Raw genomic sequence first — 18851 nt, forward strand, 5'->3', positions numbered from 1 at the left:
TGTTCATATTTTGTATCACATTTAGAATTAATCTAAAAATCTACGTCAGAACAACCATCTGAAAAGTAAACTTTCCCCTTAAAATTCTCCTTTGCTACAATGTCTATAGAATAGTTGACAACAGTTGAACTAGCAGTGTGCTGACACTGCTGCCTGTCATCCAGGCTGATGCTGTCTTTTTTTATTTATTTATTCTCCTGTGCTGTCTCTTCCTGCTATACCTAAGCTATAAAATCTTGGACTGGCTTTTTGTTCCAACTGTGTTAGAATCTGAGGGCACTGACGGTCTTCTTCTGTGCCTAGGGCTCCTGAGCACTATCCTAGTACCTGTAGATTGTACAAATAATGATGCAGTGTCAAATCTGCTCTAAAGAAAGGTGGGGAAATTTTAAAGGATGGATCTTCTCTACACCTAGAGATAGGCTGTAAATCCTTACATTTGACTACTTTTCTATGTCAATTGCCTCTCCCTACCCCCAAATACAAGAAGGATGATTCCTATCACAGAGAATCCAGTGGCACGTTGTGAGAGGGAAGCAGAGCAGGCTTCCAGTACTTACCCATCAGCATATGGCCTGTGGTGGAAACAGAGCAGTTTTCTTCTGGGACCATCCGACTGCAACTCAGGGAGAAAGGACCTCCCTTGGACCAGCATTTTTCATTACAAAGGCTCATCTCAAATCTGTGGGGAGTAACCTCCTGACTGAAGCAGTTGGGATGGTTTTTTTTTTCTCCTCTCTCCAATGACACCATTTAGGATCACTGCAATAGGGTGGCTTGATCAAATTTCCTGTGTCATCCTTTAGCCATTTGGTCTTTCACGTGTCCAGAAGGAGATTTCTCATCGCTACCCTTCAGCAGTTGAAGGAGGTCTACAAGAAAGATGGGGACAAACATTTTACTGGGCCTATTGTGAAGGAGTAATGGTTTTAAGCAGGAAGAGGGTCCATTTATATTGAATACAAGGAAGAAGCTCTTTTTGCAATGAGGGTGGTAAAACACTGGAATGGGTTGGCCACAGAGGTGGTGGGTGCCCCATCCCTGGAAACATCCAAGGTCAGGTTGGATGGGTCACTACATGACTTGATCCAGTCGAAGATGTCCCTTTAAGGGGACCTTCCAACTCAAACAATTCCACCAGTCTGTGATTCTATGATTTCCTGTGCCACATCCTTTTTCACCTGGCAATTTGTGTTTTCATTAATGTCACTACATTTCAGGGAAATGGTATTTTTTTATAAACATTAGTGTCTCAGTTTGCTAATATATTTCATGCAATAGTAAGTGCAATTCATTCCCTTGGTATGATAACGCACACATCTTAAAAGCTTTTTAAATGAATAAGTAAATTAGCATATGTGCTATGCTGAAATGGTTAACAAATAACCATAATGCTGCTGTGTCTACTTTGCATTTGCATTTCAGTTGTGTCTTAATGGCACTGCCTTTTTAAACTTGTTTTCATGTAAATTTTGACTTTAGTCCCTTAATTGGAGGAACTGCTCTTTAGGACTCACTGGTGCTGATAGAACAAGTTCACTTCACATACTTGAATAGCAGCATATTAGTTAAAACACCTCAGGATGACACTTGTTCCTTTTGCAGTTGTGTTGTTGACTGCTCTTCTGATGGTTGTTCTCTATAGCACAAGTCTTTCCTGCTGCCTAGACAGTCTTCCACATTTTTGAGCATTTGATTATTTCTTTCCAAATTTACTACTTTGCACTTGTCTTTATTGAACTTCCTCTTATTGACTTTGGGCCATTTTTCCAATTTATCAAGACAATTTTGAGTTTGACTGCTTGTAAGTGCTTCCAGCATGGTGTCACCTAGAAGCTCTGTAAAGTGACTTCTCCATTCCATTATCTTACTAGTCATTAATGAAAATATTGAATAGAACCAGACTTAGGACAGACCTCTCCAAGACCTCACTTTATATTTCACCTCAGTTTTGACAGGAAAGCATTTATCTGTCCTTAAAGTAGGATATTTTGATCCGTAGTAAGAAAGAATGGGTCAGCAGAAAATATGAGCTTTAAGATTTGGTAGCTGCTAAGAGATTCCCAAATTCCAGAATAGAATAGCAGCATGTGTGATAGAAATTAAATGCTCACTATTTTTTGCAACAAATATACCTTTTATATGATTTAAGAAGGTTTATTCTTCAATAGTACATGAAAAGCTTTATCATTGCAGTGTTCTTGGTCAGAAAGATATAAAGTAGGATGTAAAAATTTGAAGACCTTGCTGGCTGCAAGGATATGGAAAATAAAAATTGATTCAACACCACCCCTATTAAAGAATGTGTAGTCATATTTATATTTTGTATTTCAGAATAAGCACAGCACAATGCATCTACACAGGTACACCAATATGTATTTTTAGTACATATAGAATATATAAAGTTGAAAATTTGCATAATGTATCTTGAAATTAAAAAAAATAAATTATCCAGTGAAAGAAACCCCTGGTTACACAGCAGGAAATGGGAATAATCATGAGTTCCCATACTCAAATATTTCTTGACAGGGCAATGAATGTAAAGAGTTTAAGCATATTTTTTGATAGCTATGAAGAGAGGATCATTCTAATATCCAGTTTATATATTACTCTCTGGATTATTATAGAGTTTAATATCTTTTTTAGCAATTTTTAATCATACTTTAAAAGTGCAATAATATTTCTTCTACTGCTATGTTGTAGACAAGTGTATATTATTCTCGTTTCTTAAATGGAGAAATAAAGAAGAGTTTAAATTATTTGTCTCTGATTGTATACTGAACTAGCTTTAGAAGTTTGGGCTGAATTATTTAAAATTGACTTCAAACTGGTTCTTATGCCCATACTGAACAAGTAGGTGCTGTCTAAGGGGCAGCTTATTTTTTTGTCTTTCTTTCACACGTGTAGCCACATACACGCTCATGCTTAGTTCTTTCCTCCAGGAACTTACCTAACACACACGCTCTCAACTTCTTCTTGCCTCTTGAGACAGGTACTACTCACAGAAAAAGGTCCTTGAATTCTTTCAGTCAATAGTGAATATGTGCAAGAGATTGGTTAAGATAAAAGGGTTTTTCAACAAAATCAGACTTGTCTTTAACAAAGCAAGATATTTGTCGAAGTAGAGAATCTACCCAATTTCTTTAATAGAACCCTAAAATTGTAACACTGGGTTGTTTTTTCTTTTTTTCTTTTCCTGCTAGGTTTTGATAATTTGCTGCATTTTAGGCAAATTCCAATCTATCAGTAGTAACAACATTCAACTCTTTGTCAGGATTACAAAAGCAGGAGCACAGGGGCTTAATTTTAAGTCCCATTAAAATTACTTTGCTGATTAACTCTATGATACTACACAGATTTTTTTCTAGTTGAAAGAAGTGGCAAAAAACCCCCTTCATGTTGTAAAATGGAAAAACTAATATTTGTAGTGAATTATTTTAATTGTATAATTTATCTGTACGACTTTATATTTAAAATAACAGGATTGTTATATGCCATCATCTTAACAGTTTGTTAGCAATATTTTCATACATTTTTCCTTACTTCAGCAAAGGTAATCTTTGTTTTATGTTGCTATCTAAGCTATTTGAGTAACAGAATTTTGTTACTTTAAATGTTCTTTCACATGTTCCTGTAATCCATTGCTGCATTTAAAATTCTCTTAGGTATACGGCATAAAATTAATCAATTATTTGATTTACACAGCTATGCTTCCTTTTTTTTGTACAATAGTCCTTTATAAAGCCACTCATCCAACCTTGAAACATAAGCCAAAAAAAACCCCCCAACTTCTACAACAAATTTGTGTGCAAAATCGTCGAATTAACCATTTGTGATATCAACAATTGATTTTTATGTAAACTGTTTCCTTTAAGCTCATGTCCAGAAGAATATTTTATAGGCTGATTCTGCCTCCTTTCACACTTGGTTTAAAAATGATACAGCTACAAAAAAATCTAATTAGAGTGCCCTGTAGTTACATGAATTCCAGCATTTGAGCATTCTGTGTATCAAGACTTATCAAGAGCTTTTTTTTCCTTTTTGATTGTGATCTTTTTGCATTCTGTTGTAGTAACTCTATATGAAGTGGTATTACTTGATCCAGTGAGTAATATTTTCTTTTTCCTCTAAATTGTCTTTTTGCATTCTATTCAGCAGAAGGATTGAATACTTGTCTTCGTGTCAACTGTTAGATCTGCTTGATCAAAATAAACACAAAACATTGTCTTTAACACTGTAACTCTCCTAGAAATTTTCAGTCCTTCTACCAGTGTGGGATTTGGCCATCAGTGTTTGTGTTTCTCCTAAAGAAAGCAGATTTAGTTGTCAGTTCTGATGATGAGTAACTTCTAGGTTTTCTATTATTTGTTTTGCTGGGATTACAGTGTTCTCAGTTCTGCTATTCTATCTGAAACTAAGTTTTAGTGTATGTCCCGGTTTGAGACCAACTCGGAGCAACGTCCAAATTTGAATGTCCTCTGATAGAAGGCAGGTCACAGCCACCCTCCCCCACCAGGTTCGGGAAGAAATTCCTCGGAGGAAAGTGAAGGAAAAAAGCCCTATTTATTTAACAGACACACAGGAAAAGAATAATAATGCTAAGTAATTAAACCTCTCGCTGTGGAGAGAAACTTGGGAAGATTTTAGAGTCCTTTCTTTGGGGGTGGTCTCTCTCTCTCCTCTTCAGAGCTGGGTTGGCAAAGGCACCCCTCCAGGCCTACGGTGTAGGGTCTCCTGGTGTGTTCTGGTATTGTTGAACAGTCCAGAAGAGAAGAAGAAGAAACCAAAATCCCAGGGGAAAAAAACCAACTCTCTTGCCTCAGCTTGCAGACTAGCTGAAAAGCAAAGGGGTTTAACTCTCTGTCTCTCTCCTAAGAGCTGAGAAAATCAGGAAGTTGCTGGTCTCCGCTCTTGCTGCCGCAGAAGCACGCAGAGATAGAGTGACCTTGGAGCACAAACTGCTTTGAAAAGTTCGTCTGGCTTTTCTTCTTTCTCTCGCACCCAATTTTAAAGGCACAGAAAGGCACAGGAATCATGTCCAGGCATAGAGCTGCGATACGGGATACCCATCATAAAGCCAGCCCAAGACAGTGTATTATTGCTAATTTTGTCTGTCACCCAGCAAGAAGGGGACATCTCTCATCGTGACCATCATTGCTGGAGTTTTCTCTTCTGGTTCATGGGTTATTATTTTAATTTCTTTAAGTTGTTCTGAAAGCTGCATATTTGTGCTAACTTCTTCTGAATCCAGAGTCTTAAACTGCACCCCGAGCACTGGATGCCTTTGTGATAACCATACAACTTCTTGAAACAAAGTCTCTAGAATAAGATATGAAGGACAAGATCCAAGATGCTCTCTGCTGTAGTTCAAGACTGCACCTAATAAATATCTGTGTGGTAGATGATTGAATACTGTAGAATAGCCATCAATAGCCTGCATTCTCTTAAAGAAAGCTATTAACACTGTAGGCTAGAAACTCCAGTTAATATATTTCTGCCACTTAAAAAGCTATGAAAAATGGTGGGTTTCTGTGTTTGTATAGCAATAAACATTTCTTGTTAAATGAAAAATAAAATGCTATTTCCTATATCCTAGTTATCCTAGTTTCTTATCCAAGAACATGCAATAATTGCTGTAGCTCTTTTGTTAGAAAACATTCAAAACTAAATAGATATTTCCTTTGAAATGTTATTGTCTTCTAAATATACAGACAGGCCCCTGCTTGTAGTGTTTAATCCGGAGGCCAGTGACATAATAGAAAAACTGATTTGAATTAAGCTCATCACTCCAAATAATTGTTTTAGTCATAGGATTAGAGACATGAGAGCAGCTTTCATTTAAGTGTTGGCATAATGCTTTCACGCTGAGTTAAATATTTGTGTGAAAGTAATTAAATAATGACTTAAGTCACTTATATCCCTGTTTTGAAACAGTTCAAGATTGAATCTCTGTAAAAATTGAAAGTTTATGCTAACAGAATGAATACAGTTACTAAATATGCTTTTGCTGTTTTGTTTTTCCAGTACTGGAAGGCTATTTGAATGTAAAAGAAAGGGTCTAGGTAAAATCCTAATAATTTGAAATGAAATTTTTTATTAATGTCTTTATACTGAAAAAAAAAAAAAAAAAGGAGCATGTGCATTACACAGATTCACTTATGCTCCACTCCATCAGATTCTGTAGAAAAAATTGCGAAGTCTCTGCAAAATTCTTGTATCTTATTGTATTGAATTATTATCTCTTGTATCTGTTGTATTGATGGTTTCAGCACTGCATTTTTCCAGAACTTCTATCAAAGTACTGGGAAAAAAAAAAGTGCTACTATACTGGTTCTCCCTTTCCCTTGAATATGGAGTATTTTGAACAATACATCATGCAAAGGAAATCTTCTTCTATGTTTTCTGCTTTTAAATATGTTGTCAGTGATACCTTAACATGAAGTGTACTGGCCACAGATAAAATTATAGAAATGACAGGGAAAGGGTAGAATGTAGAGAATGGAGATAACTACCCAAAATTGTCTGAATATGAATCCTAGTAAGTAAATAGACTTTGTGGTACAAGATGTACAAAAGTTCAATTTGGAACAAAATGAAATTCTTTTATTCTTCCAAGTTCAGCCCACATATAATTAAAATTTCCCAAGGACTATCACCTGCAGGAAATTTCATTCAAATAGTGAAAAATTTGGCATAGAACTTATCTTCTGACAGTTTCAAATGTAGACATTTCTCTAAGTTTAGGGGATCACTCTTCACAACCTTGGTTCTGTCAAATACAAGCATGTATTTATTTACAATTTCTCCTCAGACTTCGCCATAGCCTACACAAATTTGAAGGCACACAGTTATCTCTTCACCCCAAAACTACCAATAGTGTTTGTTTGTATGTGGTAGAGCAAACACACAGAATTTTTATACTTTTTTCCTAACTGGTGTAACTCCTCTTTCCCTTTAAATGAATATAAAATTGAGGTAAATAACTGCTTAAATGTTCACAAAAAGTAATGGGACATGGTGCTTTGTGGATAAACTGAGATGGAATAAAATACTTAATAGTTGAGCCTTTATTGCCTTAGGAGATGTAGCTCATCTTTGTTTCCCATTTACCCCTTCTCCAAAGTGGGATACCTTCTAGAAAGAATAAATTTCAGCTTGCACAGTGTTCAAAATACTATACACTAGGTGAAGTATAAATATGTAGGAGTGGCTTAATTGCTGCAAGGCGTTCAACCTTTCAGGCTATCAAAATGCCCTTTGTAGAATATGGTGAGGTTTGGATGGTTTTACAGCATATTAAATACAAAGTCATATTTTAAGATGTATGCCAGGGCCAGCATTAGACCTTCCTGTCTTCAAAGACTGTGTCAAAGTTCTCATTAACTGATAGTGGATAATTAGGGAATAACATAGGAGACTCAGAGTCAACTCCCCTATGCGATCTGTATGTTCCCCATCACCATGCTGTCCTCAGTTACTTTTGCATGTGAGATGAGGTCAATATATGTATGAAGTAACAGCTGAAACTTTGAAATTCTGGTGTCTTTTGTTGGTTCGTGTCACAACCTGAGTGTTATTTAAACATCTATTTTTTCACGTTTAATACCGGGTAATACTCTAGGGGCCTCTATAAAACAGCTAATGTTCCCTTTGGCATCGAAATCCACTTACCTTAACTGACTTCTGTTACACTTCAACCTGATCCTCAGAGTCGCAATGGTAATATTCATTTTAATGTCCCAATAGACTCTTAGTATTCATCAAATATTTGATTTACATTTCTAATAAGGCTTATGGAATGCAGAGACATGAAACCCATACTCTGCCATGATTCTAACTACTGTCTCTTTCATTAACACTGCAAATTATTTCTCCAAAATAATTAAAATCTGTAATTGAATATACTAGAATAATTTTGGAAAATTAGTTTAATTATTCTAGTGCTTCTATTTGGAAAGATCACATAATTTATAATGAGAGAATAGGCAAATACGAATTTACTCTCACAGAGTCTCCTTCTGTTTATACTTACCTTTAAAGAAAACATATATACTTGAAATTCTTGCTAAGCAATTCAATGTAGATGCTTTGTACTCCAGAATTCTACTGGAAAAGAAATCAGTCTCAGAATTATTTCAACTTAATAGGCATGTTTTCCCCTTCAGGAATTTAGGCTTTTTTCTATATGCATCCTGTAACATAAAAAGTATTCATTACCTGGACTGACGCATATAATACCAGTCTCCCAGTACCAGAAGGGTACATGAGAAAGATGGAGAGCCTATTTGCAAGGGCAAGAAGTGACAGGACAAAGGGGAATGGTTTTAAACTGAGAGTAGGTTTAGCTTGGATATTAGTAAGAAATTATTTGCTGAGTGGGTGGGGAGGCACTGGCACAGGTTGTCCAGAGCTGTGGATGCCCTAGCCCTGGAAGCGTTCAAGGCCAGGCTGAGTGGGGCTCTGAGCAGCCTGGTCTAGGGAAAGGTGTCCCTGCCCGTGGCAGGGTTTGGAAAAAGATGATCTTTATGGTCCCTTCCAACCCAAATCACTCGGTGAATCTGTGATTTGTATGCAGTAAAACTGAGTACAAAAATGAAGCATATATTCTAGATGAATAATTACTTATACACCAGAAACCACTACCTTACGTACACAAAAACAAGAGTGCAACTGCAGTAACTAGGGGATGAATTGGAAAGGCTAAAAATTCCTTGCATATCCACACTTAACCAATATACTGCTGTTGTATAGGCATCAGCAAACCCTTGTTAGGGTTCATCAGTGGCTTCTTGGGCAAGAAATTAAGGAAGTTTGTGGTTCATCAGAGGCATGACCACAAGCTCTGAAAACTGGCCATAAACATGTGGACAGCACTTTCCAGCTGCTGCCGCAACGTACTGAGCTGTGGGACTGAATGATGTTTTGACCATTATAAACATAAGGAAGAGAACAGAAAAAAAATGCTAAAAGAAGACCTGAACTAGAAAATTTGTAGGAAAGAGAACTGGATTGAAGGATTCCTGGTTGCTCAGATTTCCCACAGCCCCAGGAATCCCAGTAAGTTCTTTGCCAAGATGCCAGAAGTTTTGTGGCTAGGGACCTGATCCCAGCAATGGTTATATCTAAATTCCCTGAGTTATTGGACTGATGTGGTGTGGGTAAGCACAGGGCAGCCTCTCATTCATAACCAGCGCTGATTGCTGGGTTTTTTTCAGTATGGGTTATAGCAGTAGTTCGGACTTGCAAAGTTTTAAACGTCTTGTGTGTGTTACTTTAGGGGCTGCTCTTGTTGTGTGATGGAATTTAGTTTGTAGCACTGCAAAGTTAGCAGTGGTTAGCTCTTCAAGCAGGACAATACCACCATGTCAGCACACATGTGGAACCTGGACTAATTAGACTTGCTTGGAGACATGGCTAATTAGTCCAGATTTAACACGAATATCATCATGTTTCTGGAAGCTGAGCTGGTAATGCTGCATGATATATGTCAGCCTACTAATTCATTCAGAGGTCTCTGTGGGCTCTCTGAGCAGACTGAGTCATCAGCTATGCCCTCAGTTGGCTCTCTTTTTGGGAGACCTTATGGCACAGAAGCTCTTAGGCTTTCACCAGCTTTAACCTCAAAGGACTGACAAAGGTGTCCAACACATTTTCCTTATTCTAAATTTTTTTCCATACCCAGTCTGCCAAGTTTTCTGTTCTTTAGTTCATGTCAGAGGCTTGTTTGCTCATCCAGGCTCCTTAGTTTTTTGTTCTTCTCCATCTTACTGGCTCTGGCAGGTGGATCTTCAGTGTCAGAGTCCTCTTCCCGGACCTGGCAGAGCCCCAGGCTCTGTGCAGGGTGCAGGGGACATTATTCATTACTGCTCCCACGTTTCACACTCTGGAGCAATGCTGAGGGCTGCTGAACCACTCAGCTGCCACGGGTGTCCTTTACAGCACCCTTTACCAACCATGCTTTGGCAAAAGTGGGAACAGATCTTTTTGTCTAAAGGAAATTATTTCCTGCAGCAGTGATACAAGAAGAAAGGGATAGAATCTGTTTGATTCCACCTAATTTCAGTCTGTTTCAAATCAACGGCTGGTATTTTGTCACCTAGCCGTGCTTAGTTTCATATTTGTCTCCTGCAAACTGCATGAAAATGTCGCAGAGTGCATCTCAGGAAGAACAAATAAAAGCCATGTGAGGGGAAGATGGAGTGCATGGCAGGGGAAGAATAGTAGACTATTTCCCTGTATTCGTCCCTCCAAGCAAACAATGTTAAGTGGTTGAATTGCTTAGTAAATGTTATTCTTTTCATCTGGTCTTAATCCATACATTTTACCAAAGTGAATAGTGACTATTAATAATAAGTGAGATTTTAATAGGTCTTATAAAAATAATGTACCATGTAAAGATTGCTTTAATCCAAAAGAACTATTACAACAGCTGTGTATAATTACTTTTTTCTGAAATACTAGAGTTTGGACAGCTGGGGCTTCATGTGTACATGGGGGGCAGAAAATAGCTTTTATTGTTGTCCTATTATTTCAAAAAAGGAGATTATTGAGTAACCTGAGAACTCTTGGAGCTCTTTAGCGCTTTCCCTGGTCATGCCAGAGAGAATCACACATTTACTGCTAATGAGCAGAATGCAGCTTTATGACTTTGTCTGAATATTTTCCCTGAGATGACTTCCTTTACCACTAAAATCATTGGAAGGGCCCCTCCTGTTGGTTTTAATGAGGAAGAATTGGACCTTTAATAAGCATCATGGTCACGTAAGCTTGGGGTTTGTTTTTTTAGCATCGTGCTTTTTAAGTGTTTTTAGTTACTGCCTGCAGTGTATACAGCTGTGAACTTGGATAATAAATAAGGATTATTTCTATGAAGAAACCTTTGGCAGCAATTTTTGCTTTGCTGAGGTAAGCTGTTAGTCATCTGCCACCAAAGGGTAATCAGCTAGATTTTAAATATTGCTGTGTCTTTCTACTTTTACTGTATTTTTGATTAGTCAATAAGTACATGTTCAGTTTTTTTCCAAAGCCCAGCAATCAGTGTAGATGCAAGATGCATTGCCTAAAAGGAACAAACCAGCACCAGCTAATTGTAAAGCTTTTGCTTGTTCTAAGAGAAGGTCGAGCTCACTTGGAAATTAGTGGAAGGTGGTAAAGCTTCATTTTAAAAACATCACAGCCAAATAGTGGTGTTGACAGGTGGTAAAGTGCATTCTCGAGACTGAATAAGCTTATTCACTGATGGTAAAAGTGAAGCCAGAGAAACTGCACTCCCTGATATGAAGGGTGAATTTGAGCTTGGGCACCCTGCAGGCAAATACATTTCAGATTCAAGAGCCTAAATTTAGGCTTTTAAACCCATGTTTTGGAACATGGCAGAGTTTTGAAAGAGCTTAGTATGGAGTCAAGGAGAATGTCTTGTATAATAAAATAAATATAGAGATAAGAGAGGAATCATAGTTTTCTATTTTTGTTTTTTGATGAAATAATTCAGATCTGAACGCCCTTGCCAGCCTAACTCTCCCTCCTGAATCCCCAAACAAAAAGTGCTGTAAAAATCTAAGAAGTTGTAACAAAATGTACTGTGTAATGGAACTTTTTGGCATATTGAATAAATAAAAATGCCAATGGCCCGACATAGTTAGGAACCAATAGATATATCCCGGCTTCCAGGTAGAGGGTAAGGAAATTAGCTGTTTGGGTCCTTACTTACCCCACAAAAAAGAGAGTTATTAGTTGCATTACAGGCAAAATGGGTGTGAGCTGTATTCAGTCATTGGATATATTGCAACAATACACCAAATAAAAAGTTGTGATTCAGCCATATCTAAAGAAACTCTGCTGATAAATAAAGAACATGGTGTATCAGCAGGTGTTTTTCAGCATCTCTGCTATTTTTTGCCTCTGATATGGATGCAGAGAAGGATGTGTGCATTATGCATCTGCATAATGACTTCTGGTTCAAATTTGGTTTGAATAAACCCCTACTTGGTATTTTTGCTTGTAAAGCCTTTAGGTGATAGCAAAGGATTGGGTTGCATAAAATTTCTTCACCTCAATAAAGCAGTCCTTGCTCTAAAAGACTTCATTCCTTGGAGTAATCAAGATCTTGTTTGTTATCATGTAGCGAAGCCTTTCTCTTTTCCAGCCATCTCAGTAACAAGGAATTTTCAGTTAGAAGGTAAATAGATAACATAAAAACTGCTGTTACACAAAATAATCAGATTTGACTGTACATTTCTAAAAGATATGAAACTGTGAGCATTTTCAAGCCCATTGATAAAGCTGTCAAGAGAAACTGCTTGAATATTCCACTTCCCAGGTGTCATCCAGGTTTGTAATGTAGGAATGAATAATTTTCCGCTGCTGTATCTTCTACGGTGCATTGGCATGTATGTCCTACAACATGCCAAAGGACAGAATTGAAGGTTTCAATCATCACAAGTTTTTCTTTATGCCTCATTTTGTGGTTTTTTTTTTTTTTTTAGACTATGCCAGTTTTTAGGAGAAAGCTGTCCTTCAGCTTTTTTGGGCTATATTCAGTCATTGGCTATATTTCAACGATACAGCAAATGGATTGTGCAAACTGAGCACAGAAGACAAATTTATTAAGATTGTGCACTACATTGTTCATTCTGCATGCCCCCATTTGTTCCTTATCTTTGGGATATAGTAGTGCCTTAGAGGACTCTGCCGGTAAATGGTAGGTCAAACTGAATTTGAGAACTTTCACAAAAAAAAAGTAAAGTAAAATCCTAAAATTAAGAGGCATTGCAGAAAATCAAGCAACATGAGTAATTGTGACACATGGCAATAGTCTCGGGAAAACTGTAGCACCTACAAAGCTAGAAAATGTGTTGCAGTCAGCCAGTGCTGAGCTGCCATGGATGGCAGAAGAACACACAAGTGGATTAGTTTGCAGTCAGGTCTGGGAAGCAGGGCACAAAAACAGAACTGTGGAGCCTTGGGAATTTTGCCCAGCTCTGCCACAGTCTTACTGGGCAACCTGAATAGTTGTTTCCTATTTTTCTTTCTTTCTAACACTCTATTTTGACTACTCCTGTCCTGATGTTATAACATGGATGTTGAGGGGAAATCAGGGTTTTGACTGTAAATCCCCCTGGGCAGAGCACCATCCTGTGTGCCTGTACAATGCCTGGCACAACAGAGCTAGTGTCTCTGGGGGGGACTGAAGGCATTACTGTAATAAAAGTATCAATATTTTAATCATCTGCCTTATTCCATCCCTTATCTCATGATTGTTTAGAGTAATTTGGACATTTGTTTCCTTTGCACATTTAAAGTGGTCCCAGGGAGACTTCAGTGGATTGAGGTTCAGGGATCGTGTGGACCTGATTATTCAAATTCCCTGCACCTGTGGGGGTTTCTTTTGATATTGCAAGTTTCAAACTGAATGCTTGCTAAATACAATGAATTTAAAATATGGAAAAATGAATTAAATGAAAACATTAGAACTGCATCTAAGTTTGTAATCAGCACTATGTGGGGGATGGAAATGAATGTGGAACCCAGCTGAACAGTGTGTTGGCATAAGAACTCTTGACTTACAGCTGTTCCTTTGTTCTTTTTTGTTGGTTTTACAGCATTTTTTTCCAGAAAACCTTACTTTGCATGAAAGACAAATTCATATGAGAAGATTGTTTAGCTTTGTGCATCATAATTTAAACAGAGTGAATTGAAATCTGTTAAAGTTGCACAGGATTCTGATGGAGTGGGCAGTTTAGGCTAATAGGTAATTTCTGTCCAAAATGAAAAACTAGTATTTTCTGAAATGTAAGAATCAGCTTAGACAGAAATATTCTCATTGTCTAGTAAAGCTAACAGGTCTTCAAAAACAGAATTACTGAGATAAAAGAATAAAATAAAAATCCATTACAAAATCTGTGCATGGACATTGCCTGTAAATAGCTTTTCTAGACATTGTGAAAGAACGAGACAGATGGGTGAGAGTGAAGGGCTCTGTCTGGTGAGCATTCCCACTCTGCTGCAGGTAATTCTGAGGTCCTCATTCAGGCTTGGTTTCAACTGTTAATTTTTCCACAGAGTAACTCATGAGGAAGACCACCTACCACTTCTCCCGTGAGAGCACTTTTCTTGTGAGAGAGAATAATTCTCTCGGTCGGAAGGAACCCCAGGATGTCTCTGGTTCTACCTCCTGCTGAATAAAGGCTGAACTGTGAGGTCACATCAGGTTGCTCTGCATTTAATTCAGTATGATCCTGAAAACCTGTAGGGATGGGAGATCCACAGCCTTCCTGGGCAGGTTCTTCTCCTCCTCGACTGCCTTCATGGACAACAAGTTTTCCTTTTGCAAAGTTAATATGCTTTGTTTGTGTTGTGTGGTTTTTTTGTTTGTTTGTTTTCCTCTGTGTGTGTGTTTGTTGTTTGGTTTTCGTGTGTGTGTGTGTTTGTTATTGCTTGTTTGGTTGGTTGATTGATTGGTTGCTTTTTTGGATTTTTGAGTTTTTCTTTTGCCTGGAACATGGAATTGCAAGTAAGGGACGAGGAAGAAGAGGCATTTGTTTTCTGGTCCATACTGTAACCATTGTTACTATGCATTTCATGCTAAACAGTCACTGCATAAAGTACATGAACAGAAACACAACCCAGGATTCTTGCCACTCACATGAGCATCCTGTTTACTGCATTAAAAAGTCTTATCATGGTGCTGGATTTTGGTTTTTTTCCACAGGTTCCTCTAATGAAACTTGAATACATTTTGCTGAGGTTGTCCAGCTTAAACAGGAAAGGTGTCATATCCTGTATAGCCAGGTGTTGAGAGATCTATTCAAACAGATGGACCTTGAGCCTCCTCCCTCGGAGGTGGTTTAACCAATGCTTTAGCATCAGTGCTTTGATCACTTTCCTGTTCCAGAACAGTGAGCACTTTCACTAACCCCTCTCCTGGACTTTGGTGAAAGTGCCCTGTTCGTAGATACTGTCAGCTCCCCACTCACTGAACAGCCACTGGCTGCATCACCACAAGGCAGCTTTATTCCCTGCCTGGACTGTGATTGAGTTCAGCTATAAATACTTAAGTCAGCCTTCATTACTTTTAATGGCAATGGTGTTAGGTGAACAGTAGAAGAGTTTTTCCCACTAACATCTGCCTCCAGGTTCTCCAATTCACAAGGAAATTAGAAAACATAATAACAAAAATTTATCTGATTTCTCAGGTTATCATTTTTCTTTTTTCCTTCCCACCCTTTTTGATTGCATCTCCTTTTGTTGCAGAGATTGTAGCATGCAAGAGGCAGAACTGTTCAGGCTGAGGGGTTATCTCATGGTTCAGGTGGCCAAATGCCACTGTGAGGGACTGAGCACCACTCCTGCCTTCACCACCATGTTCTTAACGAGATCATCTGCAGATTTCTTCAACCAGAGTTTTCACTAATTTTTTTACAGAAATTTCCTGTTTATGGACATGCTAAAAGCTCATGCGTAAAGTACAAGTGAATAGGGGCTGTATTTTAAATGTGTGCACTGCTGCACGAATTACAGCTTAGTTGTATCAAAGCAGGCACCCAAATTACTGAATATTTAGCAAAGAGGCCTTCATCTCTCTGTTCTTCAATTATATGATTTCTTAGAGGTGTTGGGAGGATAGATTAATTATAGTGAGAGCTGAGAGCACCACAAAAAAAAAAAAGCTGAGAAAACCACAAAAAAGCCTATGGAGAAATTGGTAATTTTGTATTCCGTGCAGGGTTTTGATGATGTGTGCTAAATAAGGTCTGGAATCAAACATAGAATGATGAAGATAAAAAGAAAAACTGAATAGCTCCCCATTCAGTTAGTGTCCATTTTATGCACCGAATCTTGTAAGGGGGAAAAAATGCAACATTCATTCTCATATTTTATAACTTTTGAGTTCTTGAATCTGCAAATTTAATATTTGAGTAGCATGAGATTAAAGAAAATGCGCACCAGAAAAGGCACAAAAGAGTGCTCTTCCATGAGGACATCTCCCAGGTTTCATTTAAGCTAGATATAAGAGTTTGTGCAAATTTTTATGTACAAAGAGCTTTGGTTATTGTTGTTACTGCCGGAAATGAAGCTGCTTGTTATCAGTAAACTTCCCAGCAGCTCCTAGCCAAGAGGCTCCCACGTTTCCTTGTCCAGTAACACGGTGCCGTGCACAGCAAGTACGCTTGGGGGTAGCAAATGAACTTGGAGGGGATCTCATACTCCTGAGATGACATGATGGCACTGCCTGTGTGTGAAATGGAATTGAAGGTGGGATTCAGATACATGGGAGCTTAATTTTTAAGCTTTGTGATTAGAGGTGGAGTCTTTACTGCCCTCACCTGTACTCCTAACTATTTAAGTCTCCTCTGTGACTCTCAGTCCTCTCTGGAATCAGAAGGCAAAGGAAGCCTCAGTTTTTAATTTCTGTCTGTCAGTCACTCGAGCAGAATTGATGACCCATCACAAGGATTACTAAAGCTACACAGGCAGGAACCCATTTGACAGGTAAAGGATAACTCCCTTTTTCTTGGGTACCTTCGTGGCTGTAATTAACATTTCTGTTTTGTTCTAATTATAGTTTTTGTATCTTAGCCATTATGCTAATGGTGTTGTTCAGTAGTATGTGAGATTGCATTCATTATCACTGGTGAATTAAACCTTTATTAAAGAAAAATTCCCCCAGGCCTCATTCTGAAGTTAAGTAATTATTCATTTGGTTTTATCCTGGCAATTAGCTTATATACTGTAGCACTCATGACTGGGTTTCTATACCTCCCCAGATGAGATTAACCCGCCATAGTAAATAAATGCATAACAGTGCCCAACACGTTGTTTCAAGTGCACTGTTATAGAGGAAAAAAAAAACCCCAAAACCTCAAAAAAGCCCAACTCAAAAAAGATTCATTGTTCAGTAGAAGAACTCTTGAGCTCCCAGCAGACTGTGCAGGCAGAAAGAGATTGTGCTGGACAGTCGGGGCTCTGTGGAGCAACAGTAATAACAAACGAGTTTATGAAGCCCTCCAACAGAGCAGTTAATTCTTTCTTCAATTGCAATGACTTCCTCGGTCAATATGCTTCATATCTGAGATATGCACAGTGCTCAGCCACACTCACAGAGTAAATCAAGCCTTCGGAGAGCCTCCAGACATAAATTTCCTGGGTGATGTAGTCTAGCTCTCAGTCATGAGCGGGGAAAAAATGTCAAGGAAAACCTTATTTGCCCTCCCCTACATACTCGTAGTTTGTGAATGCCTCACAAACACTGTTGGACTCAGCAATACTTCCTTGAGGAAAGATGAGGTTTTATGCCTATTTTTCCCATGGAGGCATGGGAAAATTAGAGATTTACCTTGCCACACAAGAAATTGTCAATAGAAACAGATTCTGACTGCGGTTTCCCCGTGGCCTAATCAGATGTTTAACAGTGTTAACAGGTTTTTTTCTCTCATATCTCTTTTAGCACATATTCAGTTTACAAATCTCTCACAAAATGTGACAAACGCATTTGAAGTCTCTTTTCACCGATGCAATTCATCTTCTACTTCTCTATGGAGAGGGGAACCATTGTCCTACCTTTAATTACAGCTACAGTTTTCAGAAGAATTTTAAAATGGAAACAACTTAAAGGCATTAAAAGAATCAATCAAGCATCCTTGATTCCATACAAGACTTCAGTGACACCTCATATATAATCATCGCAGAAGGTGAAACCTAACGTGCTACCACAGCCAAAACATTAATCAACTACCTGAGAGTTTTGCCTCAAGAAGTAATTTAGGATTTGACCTTGAATTTGGGTAGCTAGTATATATGAAATGCAGGCATTACCTCCACTGCGTTGTGAACCCAGGAAATTTGCAAAGATAGGAAAAAATTAGTATACATTGATTTTTGATAAGCATCATTTAATCTCTTGTATATTCTGGCAATATCTACTATCTACCATATACCCACAGGATCTAGGAACAACCTTAAACATCTCTACTTTCAATTCCAAATGCAAGCTGCATGTCATTAACCTTGCCTCAATATCAAACATGTGAAGCACAGCAGAAATAAAATAAATAAATGAAAAATAATTTTGAAAGCTGCCACATAATTTTCCCATTGGGAAAAAGTACTGAGAGAAAGAAAAGGGGAAACAAAATGCTTGTCCTGTCCTCTAATGCATGTCATGGAAGTATTTGACTTCAGATTCTCAGAGGTTATCTGCCTCACCTGCACTGCTATCAACGGAAGTTGCATACCTAAATATATTTGAGTTCCTGGGCTTCAGTTCCATGCAGCTGAAGGTAGAATGAAAGTCTGAATAGAATTCAAGGTCATTAGTAAATCTTAATAAATCATGTACTATATGTGGACTTACAGATCGCATAACCCAACACAATACTGCTAGCAGTGGGTGTTATCCCACCTCACAGGATAATAAAGAGGTTGCTTGATTAATATTCATAAGGTGTTTTAAAATAATAAAGTGATCTATAAGTGACAAATATTATTGCACTGTACTGCATCTCATCACTCCAGTCAGTCTGAGCTGTGTCCTGCAAGCCTCCCACACGGAAGTCCTTCTCCTTGGAATGTGCTTTTCAGCCTCTGCATCCATTGAGGGCTCGGTGGCAGCACGGTACAATGATCAGGGACTTTCCAATTCCAGACTTTGCTCCTAAGCACTCTGTGGAGTAGCAATTACATCACTATGGAGAGAAAGCTCTCATCAATAAAAAGAAAACTGCAGATGTGACCTGTTGTTCAGTGCGATAGTGTTAACTGCTGTTCAGGAGCAAAGGGAGGAGTAAACGGGTTTCAGCTGAAAAATCATCCTGTCACATTGCATTAGGAAGGTTTCCACATTTAATCATGTG

The sequence above is a fragment of the Coloeus monedula genome, assembly GCF_965178545.1.
Source record: "Coloeus monedula genome assembly, chromosome: 5".
Taxonomy (NCBI): Eukaryota; Metazoa; Chordata; class Aves; order Passeriformes; family Corvidae; genus Coloeus; species Coloeus monedula.